Here is an 18,837-nt window from a genome sequence, read left to right as displayed (position 1 = left end):
GTATAGAGCTTCTCCATCTTTGGCTGCATAGACTATTATCAATCTGATTTCAGTGTTGACCATCTGGTGATATCCATGTGTAGGGTCTTCTCTTGTGTTGTTGGAAGAGGGTGTTTGCTATCAGCGGAAATAAAAGACATTAAATGTGTGTGTGTGTGTGTGTATGTGTGTGTGCGTGTATATATATGTGTGTGTGTGTATATATATGTGTGTGTGTGTGTGTGTATATATATATATATATATATATATATATATATATAATACTAATTGATGGAAAGCATTGTGGAGAAAATAAAGCAGAGGCAATGAGTAGAGGGATGCTGCAACTCTATAGAGGTTGGAGGAGGGATGCTCACTGAGAAGGTAACTTTGAACAAAGATTTAAAGGAGGGGAGGAGAAGGTATGAGTCACAAGGAAGAGAATGCTCCAGGAAGAAGGGAGAGCATTTCAAGGATCTGAGGTGGTAATGAGCCTATGGTGCTTGGTCATTAGGACACATATGGTATCCAAAAAGAAGTGAGAGGATGAGAACCATACCAATGATGACATGAAAGGGAATGGAAATGCACTGATGAGGTGGGGTATTATCAGATTGTGTAAGGACTTGTCATTTTATTCTGTGGAGATAGAGAGCCAAAGGAGGATTCTGCACAGGGGAACCAGCTGAGCCACAAGGGAAGCTGTGACATGATCTGACTAATGTTATGAAGACATCGCCCTGGTGCTCTGTTGAAACTCTAGAGAGGCAGATATGATATTCAGATCCAATCTGTCTAACACCAAAGCTGGGGTCTTTCATGTGCTTTCATTTTTACAGCGTGTGTTCTTTTCACAATGCTCTCTGTGCTGCAGAAACAATGAGCATGAATATGTATCCTTCATTCAGATGCTCAGAATGCCAACCTTCTCTCTCAGGTGTGCCTTTTAATTGTCCTCCACAAAAGCTGTTGAGCACAGGAGGTGTTCTTATCGTCTGCTCTCATCTTGGGACTGAACCATTTCTCCATTCCCATTTCTCCATTCGTACTTAAAGTAACGCACCAAGTGTTTAAGAAAAACAAAGGAGGACAGCCAGCACCCCCACCCTTGGTCTGTGGAAAATTCATCTTCCATGAACCTGGTCCCTGGGTCCAAAAAGGCTGGGGACTAATGATCTAGGGAATCTCATTTCATACAAAGATTTCAAACACCATGAAGACCTGGTAATTTCCAAATATAAATCTTCCACCCCATTTAAGTAGCAGACTCATGTCTGATTCAGATCACTTCTCTGAACTTCAATTTGTATAGCCATCTAATTACTTGACATTTTGTTTCATACATTTAAAAGATATCTCGAACAAAGCATGTCTAAAAGGGACTCTCAATTTCCCACCTCAAAATCTGTTCTTCCATCCATGGATCCCATTTACTTCATTGCCCCACATTCCTCTTCTTCCTTCAGAGATCATATCCAATTCTTCAGCAAGTAGTTTCACCCTCACCTTCAAATTATCTCCTAAGATTGATGTTTTACTACCCCTGTCATGACCATCTTCATTTACACCACTATCATCTTTCTCCTTGACTAGTGCAATAGTTCTCCTACTTTCGTCTTCCATTCTTTCCTAATATGGTCAACTTCCACTCAGCAACCAGCGTGATGTGCTATAAACAAGTATGAAGGGCAAAAACTAAACCACAAAACCATGGTGGGTCAAGATGTGAAGCAACTCTAATCTCATTATTGGTAATGAGTATGCAAAATGTGCAGCTACTTGGAAAACGCTTCAGGAGTTTTTCCTACATTTATACATTTTCATGCACTCATCACATGACCTGGTAATCCTACTTCTTGGTATTTACCCAAGTAAAATGAAAATGTGTTCACACAAAAATCTGTATGTGGATGTTTATAACAGATTACTTTTTAAGTCAGAAAAACAGAGGAAATACTTGGAAACAAGTAAATTATGGTACATCTATTCAACAGCATACTACTATTCAGTGATAAAAAGGAGCAAACTACTGATACATTTAACAATGTGGAGGAATCCCAATTGCATTAAGCCAAGTGAAAGAAGCCAGAATGAAAAGCTATTTACTATATGATACCATTTATATGATATTCTGAAAAGGCAAAACTATAGTGATAGTAAAAAGATTTAATGAGGGTAGAGGTTAGTGAAAATGGACACTGGCAATTCTCTTGAGTGATGGAATTGTTATATCTTGATTTTGGTGATAAATGCATGGTTATAAGTATATGTCAAAACTAGTAGAACGTGTGTACTTTTCACAAAAGTAATGTTTACTATATGTAAATTATAACTTGATAATTAATATAGGGAAAATAATCTGGCACATTTGGTAGAACAGGTACATAACTAGATATGAGTAGAGAATGTGGATCAGATGGCAGGAAACATACATCTTGTAAACAACCGGGGTCCTTGGGTAGACAAAGACAAAGCAGAAACCTTCAGACTGACAGGTAATGACATATTTTGGGGTGATAAGGCTCCCAGAGGCAGACAAAAAAGGTGTGAAGCAGCAGGAATCTCTGGAGTTGGAATGTAACCTTTTGCTCATTATGCTCTCATTACAGTAAAATTAGCCTAGCAGATAAGAATTACCCATCACACATCAATGCCATGATAATTCCAATCAGGACTAACTAAGGACAAAAACCCCTCATCTCCTCATTTAAGGTGGAACATGGATAAAAATAAAAAAATACCACTCTAAAATCCCTCCCTCCTCAGTGAATATTCCACCCATTCACTTTCACGCCTCACATAACCAACTTAATAAATTCAGGGCAGCCACTAATAAGTCTGCCTACTCTCCCCTTGAGAGCTTTGTATCACTTAATAATCCTCACTTTGTTTTTTTTTTAACCTCCATGTCTCATCTCTGAATTCTTTCTGTGAGAAGACAGACTCTCCGATAACATATTCAATTTCCTATTTAAAATGCTGCAATGACTTCCCATTAGACTCAGACTAAAATCTAAACTCCTAATATGCATAACCTGGGCCCAGCCTACTCTCTGTTTTGAAGACATTGAAGTTTTTCTTTCAGAACATTTTCATTTTATTCCACTACTGGGAAAGACCTATCCAAGATCTTTGCATGGCTTATAGCTTCATAAATGCATTTCTGCACAAATGTCCCCTCTGGTTTCTCGAGTTGAGCAATGTTCTCTGTTACCTTAGTCTATTTTTCTTAGTAGTATTTAACACAATTAATGTTTTTGCTAATTGATTTCTTTACCTGACTATTAACAGAATGTGAGTCCCACTAAATCAGGGATTTAGTATGATTTGGTCACTGCTGTTTTCCTAGCACTTAGAATAGTGTCCCAGAAAAGAAGTATAATTAATATGTATTGTTGAGTTTATGTTGATGAAACTGAGAGCCTATGAGAGCACCAGAATATTTGTTCAGATACTTGTAAAATAAACTGCTGAATTGATACCCATTATCTTGCCTGGTTTTCATGGTGCTGCCAGAGAATCAAACCAGATAGGAAATGCTTTTGTACTTATTGCATATGAGCTGAGTGGTTATTAGGAAAATAGAAGGAGTTATGTGGAACGTCTGCTGGCTAAGATCTCAGTAGTTTAATGCTGGTTCTGTGTCCACCTTCCTGTGTGTATTTCAGGAACACACAAAAAAGGAGAAGCAACTTATAGGATTGTACAGATGCATAATGAATTAGACTTTTTTTTTTTTTAATTTCACTCTTTGATTTCTCTGATCCTATAATTAGGTTTCTCGGATTTAGTAATTATGGTATAATTAGGCTGTGGTTAATAATGATTGTCATGTGTATATAAGCATATAATCAAAGAGTTTAACCATCATCGAGATGTGTACGAAAGTTATTTACCTATACAATATACCTACAAATAATACATATAGACAAATTCTTATGCAATATTACATTTATAACCTTGGTAAAACCCAGAGAGTTTTTAAGTTTTCTTTTTTTTTTTTTAAATTCAAGATTTTACAAATTCTAGACAAATGTAGAAAGCCAACCTAGAAAACATACATATAATTATATAAAGTTAAAACTGGTAAAGAAAAAAAGAATAGAATACTCTGTAACTGGTGATTCATATTGCTGGTGTGAAAATGATGCTACTAATATAAATTAGGACACTATAAATTTAAATTAAATTCTTCCTTTGTACTCTAGAGGATTAAATTACTTAGAAACTGCTGTGTTCACTAAGGGAACAAAAACAATCTTCAGCTAATATGAATTATCAAAATCTCTGAATTAAAAGTGCAACCCCAATAATTAGATTTAATTGAGGATGAAGTAAATAATTGGACATTGGCACACTGCCCCTTTCTTTTAATCTGCAAGGAGATAAAAAGGGGTGTGGGTAGTTGGTTGAACTCTGTTAACTCCTGGGAGAATCCATAGGACATTGGAGTATAAAAGTAATTCCATGAGTAGTTGCAGAAGATTGTAATTTTCAAAGTCAATGCTTACCTAACATCCAATTAACTGGCAGGATTTTAGATCTCCAAGCATCCCCTCTGGATCAAGGGAAGAAAAAGGGGAGAAAAAACTGACTTCATCTCTTTCTAATATTTTTATTCAGTGCTGTAGCCAGGAATGTATTCATTTCTAAATAGGGTGATAGTGTGCTTGATTAGTCTCTACACAATGCCAAACATCTGAGCAAAACTGGAAAACTGCATCCCAAATATCCTTTATTTTCTATGAAGGATTGTAGATGCATATACTATTTCTTTATAACTGAGGGCTTTTTAGCTTCTGGCTGTTATTCAATCTGACTTTTTCCATTGGAGGATAGTAAGTTTCAACTTGCCTTATTGTTCTTATCTACACCTCTGCCATCTTGGTTAGTGGCACCAAAAACATTTACACCTTTCAGTTGAAGCCAGACTTCATCCTAATTTAACAAACTTTATTTCCTCTTTTATGACTGCTTTGAAATCCCTGTGGGGGAGTTTTTGTTTTTTAATTAATTGATCTCTGTTATTTCTCAGGCACTGTATAATTAATGTATAGGCAATACTTATTTAATTTTTACACCTTAGGGTGGAAATTACTTGAAGAAGGAAAACTGAGCATTGGCGAGCTGCAATATTTTCCGTATAATACAACCAAAGAGAAACAAAGAAAGGATACAAATGCACTTCTTCCCAAAGCACTTCCTCCTTTCATACCATGCTTTGATATGCCAGATCTCAAGTTGATCAAGAAACTAATGAGCCAGTACTTAAGGAGCTCCAGTTTAAGTAAAAAATTTCAAGAACTGGCACTTTGTCTTCATTCAGTTCTTCCTAATTCCACTTTTATTCACATGCTCACCCATGGTTAATAAAAGAACTATTCAAAAGCTTTCAAGCCATGAATCTTATAGGATTCCTTATTAATACAGTTGAAAAAAATGAAAGGAAGTTGTTTTAACTGCATTTACTAGGCTGTTCCAATCTTTACCTTTCTTTGTCAGGTGAAGTTGTTGGATTAGAACAAAGGTGTTGAATTTCACTCACTTTGTATTAGTCTCAAAGGTCAACCCTACATTTTTATCCCAATTAGAGTTTCAGGGAGTTGGTTGACATTCTACCTCTGTGAAGATTCTAACTCAAAAGCCAAAAGTTCCTCCAAGAAATAAGGAAAAAAAAAAAAATCTCATCAAGGGGATTTAATGAGAAATAAAAGTAAGTGCATGCATCTTTTCCTTACTGGATTTTGTCCTTATACTATTCAAATATTATAAAATCTTAAAGTTTGGAAAAGAAATTTGAAACAATCAAAACATGGACTTCCCTGGTGGTTCAGTGGTGAAGAATCTGCCTGCCAATGTAGGATATGTGGGTTAGATCCCTCAGTTGGGAAAATCCCCTGGAGAAGGAAATGGCAACCCTCTCTAGTATCCTTGCCTGGGAAATCCTATGGACAGAGGATACTGGTGGGCTACAGTCCACAGGGTCACAAAAAGAGTCAGACATGGCTTAACGACTAAACAACAATAATCTAAACATCTTCTATTAACATTTACCACTTTACATGGAAGTAGTGGGTTTAATCAAGAAAACAAGTAACTATAAATGAAAATTTCCTTTCTCACTTCCTATTTCATGCTATCTTTACCTAGAGCCAGCACCTCAGCTGATACTGACTATTTTATATGGGGTGATCTGAATCTTTATTCCTCAACTGTCTTACCCCTTAGAATTCCTGTCTCTAGTAGGTTGATCTATCAACATTTACCACTCTATGGAAGCAGACCTTGACAATCCTTTAGATTTTGGATATACAGACATCTCTGTGAGTGGCAAGAAAACATTTTCCTTTGTTAATTGGGATTCTTCATTGCAGCCTCTTTCTTGCCTATTGATTCAGTGGCATAGGGAACCCAAAATATCCAGGTGGCATTCTTGATTCATTAGGTTCACTAGTATCACTTTGTATTCCCTGGTGAAAAGAGATTTTGTTTGATTGTGATTTTTTCTTTGTTTTTGTTTTACCATAGGAAGCACAACCTTATACAGCCCAAAGGTGTAGACACCAGCAGGAACAAAACACAAAATTTTGTGAATGGACCATTAGGCAAAACAGTGAGAGTAGTTACTCGTATTTCCGTGCCTAGTTACATGGGATAGAGAATAGACACCAGTCACTGTGCCACCACAATTTACAGCATCAGCTTTCAGACTTCCCTGGCAGTCCAGTGGTTAAAACTCTGTGCTCCCAATTCAGGGGTACAGGTTTGACCCTTGGTTGGGGAAGATCCTGCATGCCACATGGGTGGCATGGCCAAAAAAAAAAAAGAAAGAAAAAAGAAAGAAAAATAGCCAGCTTTCCAATCCTTCTAAGTGTTATCATCCAGGTAGCACCATGCCTTTCCAAGTGTCCCTCTGCTCTGTTGCTCCTGGACAATGGAATACACAGAGAAGCACATCCCGAAGTGATGAGCTCTGTCTGATTTCTGTTTGCTCTAAAGTGAGTTTCTTTGTCAGAAGAATGATCTGTATGAGATCACAATGGTGAATAAAGCATTAATAAATCCAAAGACAGGGTGCTGGGAGAAGCACCAAGAGCAGTGAAGGGGAATTCATGTCCTACACATTTCTTTGCAGCTGGGACAAATCATAATGTAAGGGTTTTAGATGAGCAAACTGCCATCAGATAAATGGTGATATGTCAGTATCAGTCTGTAGTTCTTAGCACTTGCGGTAGCCTAATCAGTCTTGGTGGGGAAAATCTCAGGCAATGTTTCTGTTCACAAAAACCCTGGCTACTCCATTCATAAACCCTTTGGTTAAGCACTGAGTGTTTGGGAAAACTGTCTATAGCATCCACAGACTGGGTTATTCATGAAGAGGATGGCCTGTGTTTAGCAATCAGGGGAGATGTTCAGGAGATTCTCATCCTTTATACCCTTTCCAAGACGTCTATCTATCCACAAACTACTCTCCAAACTTGTTTCTCATAAGTTCATGGCAATCTGATCAAACTATTACCTATTGCCAATGTATCAATACAGACTGTATTTCTAACCCTCTCACTTCCCAGAAAAAGCATTCAACAAGACACATTGCTCCATGTTCTTCTTGCTGGGAGGTTTCCTTCCACACTGAAATTTAGGGCCACCCATGAGTGTGTGGTTTTAATGCTTCAGCTGTCTGTTCTTAGCCAATATCGGTATGTTATGTAAAACAATCAGCAATGAGGCTCCAAGTTTTTCAGAAGCAGTAATATATGTAGTCCCTCGTGGCCCAGACAGTAAGGAATCTGCCTGCAGTGCAGGAAACCTGGGTTTGATCCCTGGGTTGGGATGATCCCCTGGAGAAAGGAATGGCTATCCACTCCAGTATTCTTGCCTGGAGAATTCCATGGACAGAGGAGCCTGGCAGGCTACAGTCCATGAAGTCGCAAAGAGTTGGACATGCTCGAGAGACTTTCACTTAACATAGTCAAGGAAAATATCTATGAGGAATGTGAACTGATGGAGAGGTAGCTGTGTAGTAGGAGTAAGTGCCATGAAAGTCAGAGTTAGTTAATAGCTCATGTAACTCAAGTGTTCCTTAAGGACATACTTGGGTGTCCACTCATTCATATTACTTCTATTTCATTAGAAACAGAACTTCTTTGCAAGCCTAAGTTTATGACCTCTAAACACCCAATTAATGATGCAAGTTTAGGCTGCAATACCAAGGGAACATTTCATGCAAAGATGGGCTCAGTAAAGGGCAGAAATGGTATGGACCTAACAGAAGCAGAAGATATTAAGAAAAGGTGGCAAGAATACACAGAAGAATACAAAAAAAAAAAATATCTTCACTACCCAGATAATCACGAAGGTGTGATCACTCACACTCACCTAGAGCCAGACATCCTGGAATGTGAAGTCAGGTGGGCCCTAGGAAGCATCACTACGAACAAAGCTAGTGGAGATGATGGAATTCCAGTTGAGCTGTTTCAAATCCTGAAAGATGACGCTGTGAAAGTGCTGTACTCAATATGCCAGCAAATTTGGAAAACTCAGCAGTGGCCACAGGACTGGAAAAGGTCAGTTTTCATTCCAATCCCAAAGAAAGGCAATGCCAAAGAATGCTCAAACTACCACACAATTGCACTCATCTCACACGCTAGTATAGTACTGCTCAAAATTCTCCAAGCCAGGCTTCAGTGATATGCGAACCATGAACTTCCAGATATTCAAGCTGGTTTTAGAAAAGGCAGAGGAATCAGAGATCAAATTGCCAACATTCACTGGATGATCGAAAAAGCAAGACAGTTCCAAAAAAACATCTATTTCTGCTTGATTGACTATGCCAAAGCCTTTGACTGTGTGGATCACAATAAACTGTGGAAAATCCTGAAAGAGACGGGAATACCAGACCACCTGATCTGCCTCTTGAGAAACCTGTATGCAGGTCAGGAAGCAACAGTTAGAACTGGACATGGAACAACAGACTGGTTCCAAATAGGAAAAGGAGTACATCAAGGCTGTATATTGTCACCCTGCTTATTTAACTTATATGCAGAGTACATTATGTGAAGTGCTAGGCTGGAAGAAGCACGAGCTGGAATGAAGATTGCTGGGAGAAATATCAATAACCTTGGATATGTAGATGACACCACCCTTATGGCAGAAAGTGAAGAAGAACTAAAGAGCCTCTTGATGAAAGTGAAAGTGGAGAGTGAAAAAGTTGGCTTAAGGCTCAACATTCATAAAATGAAGATCATGGCATCAGGTCCCATCACTTCATGGGAAATAGATGGGGAAACAGTGGAAACAGTGTCAGACTATTTTGGGGGGCTCCAAAATCACTGCAGATAGTGATTGCAGCCATGAAATTAAAATATACTTACTCTTTGGAAGGAAAGTTATGACCAACCTGGACAGCATATTCCAAAGCAGAGATATTACTTTGCCAACACATATCTGTCTAGTCAAGGCTATGGTTTTTCCAGTGGTCATGTACGGATATGAGAGTTGGACTTTAAAGAAAGCTAAGCACCAAAGAATTGATGCTTTTGAACTGTGGTGTTGGAGAAGACTCTTGAGAGTCCCCTGGACTACAAGGAGCTCCAACCAGTCCATCCTAAAGGAGATCAGTCCAGGGTGCTGGAGGGACTGATGCTGAAGCTGAAACTCCAATACTTTGGCCACCTGATGCAGAGAGCTGACTCATTAGAAAAGACTCAGATGCTGGGAAAGACTGAAGGCAGGAGGAGAAGGGGATGACAGAGGATGTGATTGTTGGATGGCATCGCCGACACAATGGACATGGGTTTGGGTGGGCTCTGGGAGTTGGTGATGGACAGGGAGTCCTGGAGTGCTGTGGTCCATGGAGTCACAAACAGTTGGACACGACTGAGCGACTGAACTGAATTGAACTAGGCTGCAGCACTGGTTGCAAGCATTAGCTGACAATCCAAGATCCGTTCCTACTAGTGCCACTGATCAACATAAACCATTTCTCAAGAGAACAATAGCATTATGATGTTCTCCTTCAATGTCTGGGTATCTGTGTTGTAATTCTTCTATCAGGGTTTGCCAGAAGCTCAGCAGGGCATCCTGATAAGGAACAGACACTTGAGCATTGCTAGTCAGGTCACTGGTCCAAAGAGAAACAGCTGGAAACGTAGTCTGGTCCAATTGCAAACCTTTTCCCTTCTAGGACATCACTGAAAACAGCCAATCATACAGATGAATTTTGTAAATGGGCTGAAGAAACACTTTTAAATATGATGTCTGTTAAGCCAGAATCTAAAGATACCCTCCAAATATTATAACTCTTTTCTATTAAAGGAAGTATAAAGTGCAGCAGCTTGTCTCTCAGGTAGGAGGGAATACATACTTATGCCCTAGATTCAGGAAGACCCCTAAAAATCTCAGTGAGATCAGAGGCCCCTGGATATTTTAAGATTTTTATCTCTCTGTAAGGTGTACCTGTATCTTACCACATCATCTCTTGAAGAGATCTGATTGCCATTATAGCATCCATTTATAGATCAATATAATACCATGTGGGATGGCAAGGTGATTAAGATTCCTGCATGCCAGATATGACAGCGAGCCAGAAAATTGTTAAGCCTCGGTTAAGACAGTGAATTAAATTGCCTTCTCTGTAAAGCAGAAGAAAACTGTATCTGCTAAACTTTGCTAATTGGTATAAAGTGGGGGAAAAAAGAAAAGCATTTTCCAGATTGATAGCTGCAAACTAGATGCTAGAGCTTTTTTGATCTGCTCTGATAAGATAGCCAGTGGGAATTAGCTGTATAACTCAGGGACTACAAACCAGAGGGACTCTATGACAACCTAGAGGGGTGGGATGGGTTGGGAGGTGGGAGGGTGGCTCAAGAGGGAGGAGACATCTGCATGTCTATGGTTGATCCATGCTGATGTATGGTAGAAACCAATATAATATTGTAATTATCAATATTCATATAAAAATGAATAAATCTTTTTAAAAAACAATATTTGGAACAGCAGCTAAAATTGGAGTTGCTGACTGATTTAAATACATGCAAATCCAAATTAATTATCTAAGACACTTTCTCCACAGTCCAAAGAAGGAAGTTTTATGTTATAGGTATTGGAGGAGGGCATGGCAACCCACTCCAGTGTTTTTGCCTGCAGAATGCCATGGACAGAGGAGCCAGGCGGGCTATAGTCCATAGGGTCTCAAAGTGTTGGACGCTACTGAAGCAACTTAGCACACACACACTCCATATTTCACAGCTTTGAGGCTGCCAATAATCTCTACAGTTTCTTCAGAAGCACAGTAATATTTGGGGCTTACTATTTTGTGACTATATGTTTGCATATTTGGGGAGGTGGTGAGGGCAGTAATAGTCTTTCAAACGGTCCTGTCTCCCATAATAGGTCTCACTCCACAGGTCAGGGAAGGAAAGTAAGGATTCATCTGACAAATAAGTACATCTGTTCTTATTATACATTCTGAAACTGAGAAATGACCACTGTGTAGATTCTTAAACCCGTCTGGTCTGCTGTGAGATGGATTTAAGAAATATCTTAGTTATCAGCTAAGGACTTCAGAGGATTCTCCCTGGTGAACTACAGTGGAGTTATAATTCCTAAAGGATTAATATAGAAACTGAGCCCATACATAATCATCCTTTAAATGTTTCAGTGTTTCCCCTTCCCTTGGAAATGGCAGCAGGTCTCTCTGAGAAAAGAATGGATAAAAGATTTGGTATATTGAAAAGTGAGTTCAAAACTTGGACTCACTTTTATGCAAGGGATTCTGAGTTTGTGAACTGGCTTGGGGCTGAGAATTGGGTAAAGGATTATGTGGTATATTATTTTCAAAATCTACTTCCATAAGTGGACCAGAATACTTGAGTTAGTTTAAAGAGCTCAACTTTTCTCCAATAGTCAAGTTACATGGGAAGCCAAATGATCAAAAGATTCATTGGTGAGGATGGAGTGAGAAGAGCCTAATATTGAAAGCATCTAATGTTGAAGCATTTAGTGGCCCTCTCATTCAGTACAATCACTATCAGAACAACTTTCACAAAAAAGCCAGATGTATAAAATCACCTGTCCTAGACTAATATTTTCATAGGTAGGATTTACATGGGTATTGATGAAATATTTCTTCATATTCTCTCATTTCTGGCTGGTCATCTATTTGATCTCATATTTTTTTCCCAAACAGGTTACACATGCATTTAATTCATTTTTTTTTACTTTAACCAAACACCTCCTAGTCCTGAATTTTGAATACTGCAAAATTTTATTGAAACTATTAGAAGTGTCCTGTTAATTTGCTCCCACAAATGGATGACAAAGTTAATAAAGTAATATTTAAGTCACTTTATTTCTAATTTAGGTTAGAGGATGGAGGGGCAGCATCTCACTGTAGCTTTCAATAACCACCAGCAGTCATCATTAGAGGAGGAAATCAAGATGGCAGAGGAGGAGGACACAGAACTCTAGGGTTCTACAGCTAGAATACAAGTCCCTTTAGTTGGCTGGAGGATTGGTGGGACTAACAGCAGAGCTGTGGGAAGCTATGCTTGTTTGGTCCTGGAAAGGAATGGAGAGGGGAGATGAGACTGATGATATGGCTGGCCAGTTTCTGCCTACCGCCCTGGTGTTTGTCTCAGCCTGAGTGAGCCAAGTGACTGCTCTAGGCCTGCTTGCATCATGACACAGCTCCACACTGGGACAAGAGCCACTGTGACAAAGAAGAGAGCTTGGTTGTTAGACACAGAGGTGGCCAAGCCTCGAAGTAGCTCCTAAGTGGGGCAGAAGCAGCTGTTACAGGTTCTTACACAAGTAGCACACTGGAAACAGTTCAGGTCTCTGACCCCGGCTGGACTGCCACAGTCTGTGCCCCAAACCATGCCGAGTGCCCACATTTCCCCAGCATTGTTCACCTTTGGGGCAGGGGTACTGACGCTGGGAGCAGAGAGAGAACATATTTATCGGGAAAGATGCCAGCTCAGACTATGCCCTCAGGGCTTCTGGTTCAGTAACTTGGAACCTGCCTCAGCCCTCATAGAGTAATGACATCCCCTGAGCAGAGGTGAAGCCGTTGTTCGCAAGTGGCTCTGGTGTAGCCCCTCATCTCCAACTCACTTCCCACTAATGATAGGTGCCAGCAAACCCTAAGGAAAGATGTGATTTGTGTTCATGTCAGATACAGCTCTCCCACTAAAACCACTAAGCATGCTCTACCATAAGGATACCTTTCTAGATCACAATAGGTAACTATTTCACTTAATATCACAGACACAGAGAATGTTAAGCAAAATGAGAAGACCAAGGAATTTGTTTCAAATGAAAGTATAATAGAAAGTCCCTGAAAAAACAGCTAATGAGGTAGAAATAAAACAGATAAAGAATTCAAAGGATTAGTAATAAGAATATTAAACAAATTAGGACAAAGAATAGATTAATAGTAAACATTTTAACAAGGAACTAGAAAATATAAATAAAGGGCCAATCATAACTGAAAAATACAACACACGGAATGGAAAACACATTAGAAGGTATTAATAGCAGATAGGGTGATACAGAATACATTAGTGATCTAGAATAAAGAATAATAAAAATCACTTAATCAGAACAGCAAATAGAAAATAAACTGAAAAAATGTGAATGATTTAAGGGACCTTTGGGACAACATCAAGTGTTCCAACATTCATATTATGGGGGTTCCAGAATGAGAAAAGAGTATCCAAAATCCATTCAGTAAAATTATGGCTGAAAACTTTCCCAGACCTGAAGAACTAAACAGATATCTAGGAACAGGAAGCACAGAGAGGCCTAAACCAGTTGAACCCAAAGAGATACACATTAACACATAATCATAATTTAAATGACAAGTTAAAGATAGAGAATTTTAAAAGCAGCAAGGGAGAACCAAAAAGTTACATACAATGGAACACTCACAATGATAGCTGATTTTTCAGCATAAACTTTGCAGGTCAGAAGACAGTGGAATCATATATTGAATGTACTGAAAGGAAAAAGCCTATAAACTAGGATACTCTGCAGGAATGTAATCATTCAGAATTGAAAGAGAGATAAAGTGCTTCTCAGAAAAGCAAAAACTCAAAGAGTTCATCAATACTGGACCAGCATTATAAGAAGTGTTAGAGAGTCGTCTCTAAGTGAAAAAGAAAAGGCTACAACAAGAAATAAGAAATTATGAGAGAAATAATCCCAATCCCACCAGTAAATGTTGGGATAAATCACTTAAAAAAAAAAAAACTAGTATGAAGATTAAAATACAAAAAAGCAAAATAAAGTATAGCTACAATAATAGGAAAGGAATAAATATTTTTTTTTGATTTTGCCTATATTTTATTAAAAAAAGAAAAAAGATTAAAATTCTCATAACATTTCTTTTATACTTATGTAATGGAGCAAATGATGGCTGTTTTACATAATTTTTTTGAGCACTCAAGTTTTAAAATGATTTTTTTGGAGGAAAAATAACAGGAAGATCCTTGTGGCAATCTTCTTAATAGGTCCTGAATCACATCATAAAGATAAGTTGCTTGTTTTTCATGGACTTTTTCAGTTCTTAGTGATAGATATGTCTTATCAGGTGGCATTAAGTGGTTACATTTAGATATATATCATGCCTCTGGTATTCAATGAAACTTAGAATCTTTAAAAGTGCTAGACAACAGAAAAACACTTGGTAGTGAAGCCAGTTAAATCCATTATAAATAAGAAATGTTTTGTGGGTTCCTTTAAAAGTTATTCTTTCAGTTGACACCATTCATTGAAATGCCCAAATGATGAAATTAAACATTTTTACTCATTACAATGACATAAATCTGCCTAGAAGCTCTTTAGTCAGCTTATCTTACATGCATTCTTTGCCATTGTTACAGAACATAACTTTTAAAGATTTTAAAATTTAAAAAATAAAAAACTAAAATTAAAAAAAAATAAAATAAAATAAACATTATTCATGCACATGAAGTAAATTTATTATGAGTAATACTACTGAGAGTTTCTCATAAAATTCTGTCCCTAAAGGAATAAATATTAAGATATAAAATGTGACATAAAAACACAATCAGAGTGAGGTGGTAAAAAAAATCCAGATCTTTTAAAATATGTTGAACTCAAAGGACTACCTGTTTAAAATTAATAGATATAGGTCAACACATATGAACCCCATGGTAATCACAAGTCAAAAATCTGCAATATATACAAAAAACTAAAAAACAAGGAATACAAGCATAGCAATACAAAATCATCAAAACACAAGGGAAGAAATTAAAGAGGAAGAAAGAACAGAGGAATGCTGTAAAAACAAACATAAAACAAGGAACACATGCAAAATAAGTTTATACCTCTAAATAATTAGTTTGAATGTCAGTGTACAAAGTGCCAAGGTCAAAACACATAGGGTGGCTGACTGTATTTTAAAAAGCAAGACTGAGATGGATGAAACTGGAGCCGATTATGCAGAGTGAAGTAAGCCAGAAAGAAAAACACCAATACAGTATACTAACACATATATATGGAATTTAGAAAGATGGCAATGATGACCCTGTATGCAAGACAGCAAAAAAGACTCAGATGTGTATAGTGGACTTTTGGACTCAGAGGGAGAGGGAGAGGGTGGGATGATTTGGGAGAATGGCATTGAAACATGTATACTATCATGTAAGAATCGAATCACCAGTCTATGTCCAATGCAGGATACAGCATGCTTGGGGCTGGTGCATGGGGATGACCCAGAGGGATCTTGTGGGGAGGGAGGTGGGAGAGAGGTTCATGTTTGGGATCGCATGTACACCCATAGTGGATTCATGTCAATGTATGGCAAAACCAATACAGTATTGTAAAGCAAAATAAAGTAAAAATTAAAAATTTAAAAAAATTTAAAAAAATAAAAAAATAAAAAAAAATAAAAAGCAAGACTGTCTATAAGCTGCTTACAAGAAATTCACTTCAGAGTTAAAGACACACATAGGCTGAAAGGGGATGAAAAAAGATATTTCATGCAAATGGAAATGACAAGAAAATGGGATAAAAATACCCATATGAGACAAAATAGACTATAAAACAAACTCTATTAGAAAAGACAAAAAATGACCTTATATTATGATAAATGGATCGATAAAAGAAGGGGCATAACATTTATGAACATATGTACACCTAATACAGGAACACCTAAATATATGCAGCAAATATTAATAGACATAAAGTGACAAACTGAAAATAATATACTAATCAGAGGTGACTCTAACACTGGGCTTCCATCAATGGACAGATCATCCAGACAGAAAATCAATAAGGCATCAGTGGTCTTAAATGACACATTAGATCAGTTAGACTTAATAACTTAGACTTTAATCCACAGGACTTTTCATCTAAAAACAGCATTATACACATTCTTTTCAAGTGCACACTGAATCTTCTCTATGATATGGAGGATACAAAAACTAGACAAAAAAAATCAGTTAAGTCAATGATTAAATCAAAGAAGAAATCATAAAATAGTTCACAACACATGAAAGTGGAAACATAGCTCTAAAATCTTTGAGCTGTAGCAAAGGCAGTTCTAAGAGGGATGTTTGTGGCAATACAGGCCTAATCCAAACAACACAAATCCAAATAAACAACTTAGCTTACCCCCTAAAAGAATCAGACAAAGAAGAACAAACAAAAGCCAATGTGAACAAAAGGAAGGGAATGATAAAGATCAGAGAGGAAACAAATAAAACAAAGATAAATAAAAACAACAAAAAAGATCAATGACACCAAGAGCTGCTTTTCAAAAATATAAACAAAACGGATAAACTTTTATCCAGGTTCACCAATGAGAGAAAGAGAGGACACAAATAGACAAAATAAGAAATTAAAGAGGAGAAATAATAATTGATATCACAGAGATATGAAAAATACATAAGAAAATACTAAACAGTTATTGCCAACAAGTTGGACAACCTAGAAGAATACGATAAATTTCTAGAAACATACAACTTTTCAATTCTGAATCAGGAAGAAATAGACAATGTGAACAGACCATTCTCTAGTAGTAAAATAGACTTTTTTTAACTAAAAAAAAAAAAAAAAAAACCAAACAGGTTATTTATTTGACTTTTTTCTTGTTTCTTGAGGTATGCCTGTATTGCCATGAACTTTCCTCTTAGCATTGCTTTTATAGTGTCCCACAGGTTTTGGGTTGTTGTGTTTTCATTTTCATTCATTCCTATGCATATTTTCTTTTTTGATTTCTTCTGTGATTTGTTGGTTATTCAGAAGTGTGTTGTTCAGCCTCCATATGTTGGAATTTTTAATACTTTTCTCCTGTAATTGAGATCTAATCTTAATGCATTATGGTCAGAAAAGATGCTTGGAATGATTTCAATTTTTTTGAATTTATCAAGGCTAGATTTATGGCCCAGGATGTGATCTATCATGGAGAAGGTTCTGTGAGAACTTGAGAAAAAGGTGAAGAAATGGAGAACCCCAGGGTTAGTAGAAGGAAAGAAATCTTACAAATTAGGGCAGAAATAAATGCAAAAGGAACAAAAGAGACCATAGCAAAAATCAACAAAGCCAAAAGCTGGTTCTTTGAAAGGATAAATAAAATTGACAAACCATTAGCCAGACTCATCAGGAAATAAAGGGAGAAAAATCAAATCAATAAAATTAGAAATGAAAATGGAGAGATCACAACAGACAACACAGAAATACAAAGGATCATAAGAGGTTACTATCAGCAATTATATGCCAATAAAATGGACAATGTGGAAGAAATGGACAAATTCTTAGAAAAGTACAACTTTCCAAAACTGAATCAGGAAGAAATAGAAAATCTTAACAGACCAATCACAAGCACGGAAATTGAAACTGTAATCAGAAATCTTCCAGCAAACAAAAGCCCAGGTCCAGATGGCTTCACCGCTGAATTCTACCAAAAATTTAGAGAAGAGCTAACACCTATCCTACTCAAACTCTTCCAGAAAATTACAGAGGAAGGTAAATTTCCAAACTCATTCTATGAGGCCACCATCACCCTAATACCAAAACCAGACAAAGATGCCAAAAGAAAAGAAAACTACAGGCTGATATCACTAATGAACATAGATGCAAAATTCCTTAACAAAATTTTAGCAATCAGAATCCAGCAACACATTAAAAAGATCATACACCATGACCAAGTGGGCTTTATCCCAGGGACACAAGGATTCTTCAATATCCGCAAATCAATCAATGTAATTCACCACATTAACAAATTGAAAAATAAAAGCCATATGATTATCTCAATAGATGCAGAGAAAGCCTTTGACAAAATTCAACATCCATTTATGATAAAAACTCTCGAGAAAGCAGGAATAGAAGGAACATACCTCAACATAATAAAAGCTATCTATGACAAACCCACAGCAAACATTATCCTCAATGGTGAAAAATTGAAAGCATTTCCCCTAAAGTTAGGAACAAGATACCCACTTTCACCGCTTCTGTTCAACATAGTTCTGGAAGTTTTGGCCACAGCAATTAGAGCAGAAAAAGAAATAAAAGGAATCCAGATTGGAAAAGAAGAAGTAAAACTCTCACCGTTTGCAGATAACATTATCCCCTACATAGAAAACCCTAAAGACTCCACCAGAAAATTATTAGAGCTAATCAATGAATATAGTAAAGTTGCAGGATATAAAATCAACACACAGAAATCCCTTGCATTCCTATACAATAATAATGAGAAAGTAGAAAAAGAAATTGAGGAAACAATTCCATTCACCATTGCAATGAAAAGAATAAAATACTTGGGAATATATCTACCTAAAGAAACAAAAGACCTATATATAGAAAACTATAAAACACTGGTGAAAGAAATCA

The sequence above is a fragment of the Ovis aries genome, chromosome 5 (genome assembly GCF_016772045.2).
Source record: "Ovis aries strain OAR_USU_Benz2616 breed Rambouillet chromosome 5, ARS-UI_Ramb_v3.0, whole genome shotgun sequence".
Lineage (NCBI taxonomy): Eukaryota > Metazoa > Chordata > Mammalia > Artiodactyla > Bovidae > Ovis > Ovis aries.
The sequence above is the reverse complement of the archived record's forward strand: the minus strand, read 5'-3'. Positions refer to the sequence as shown.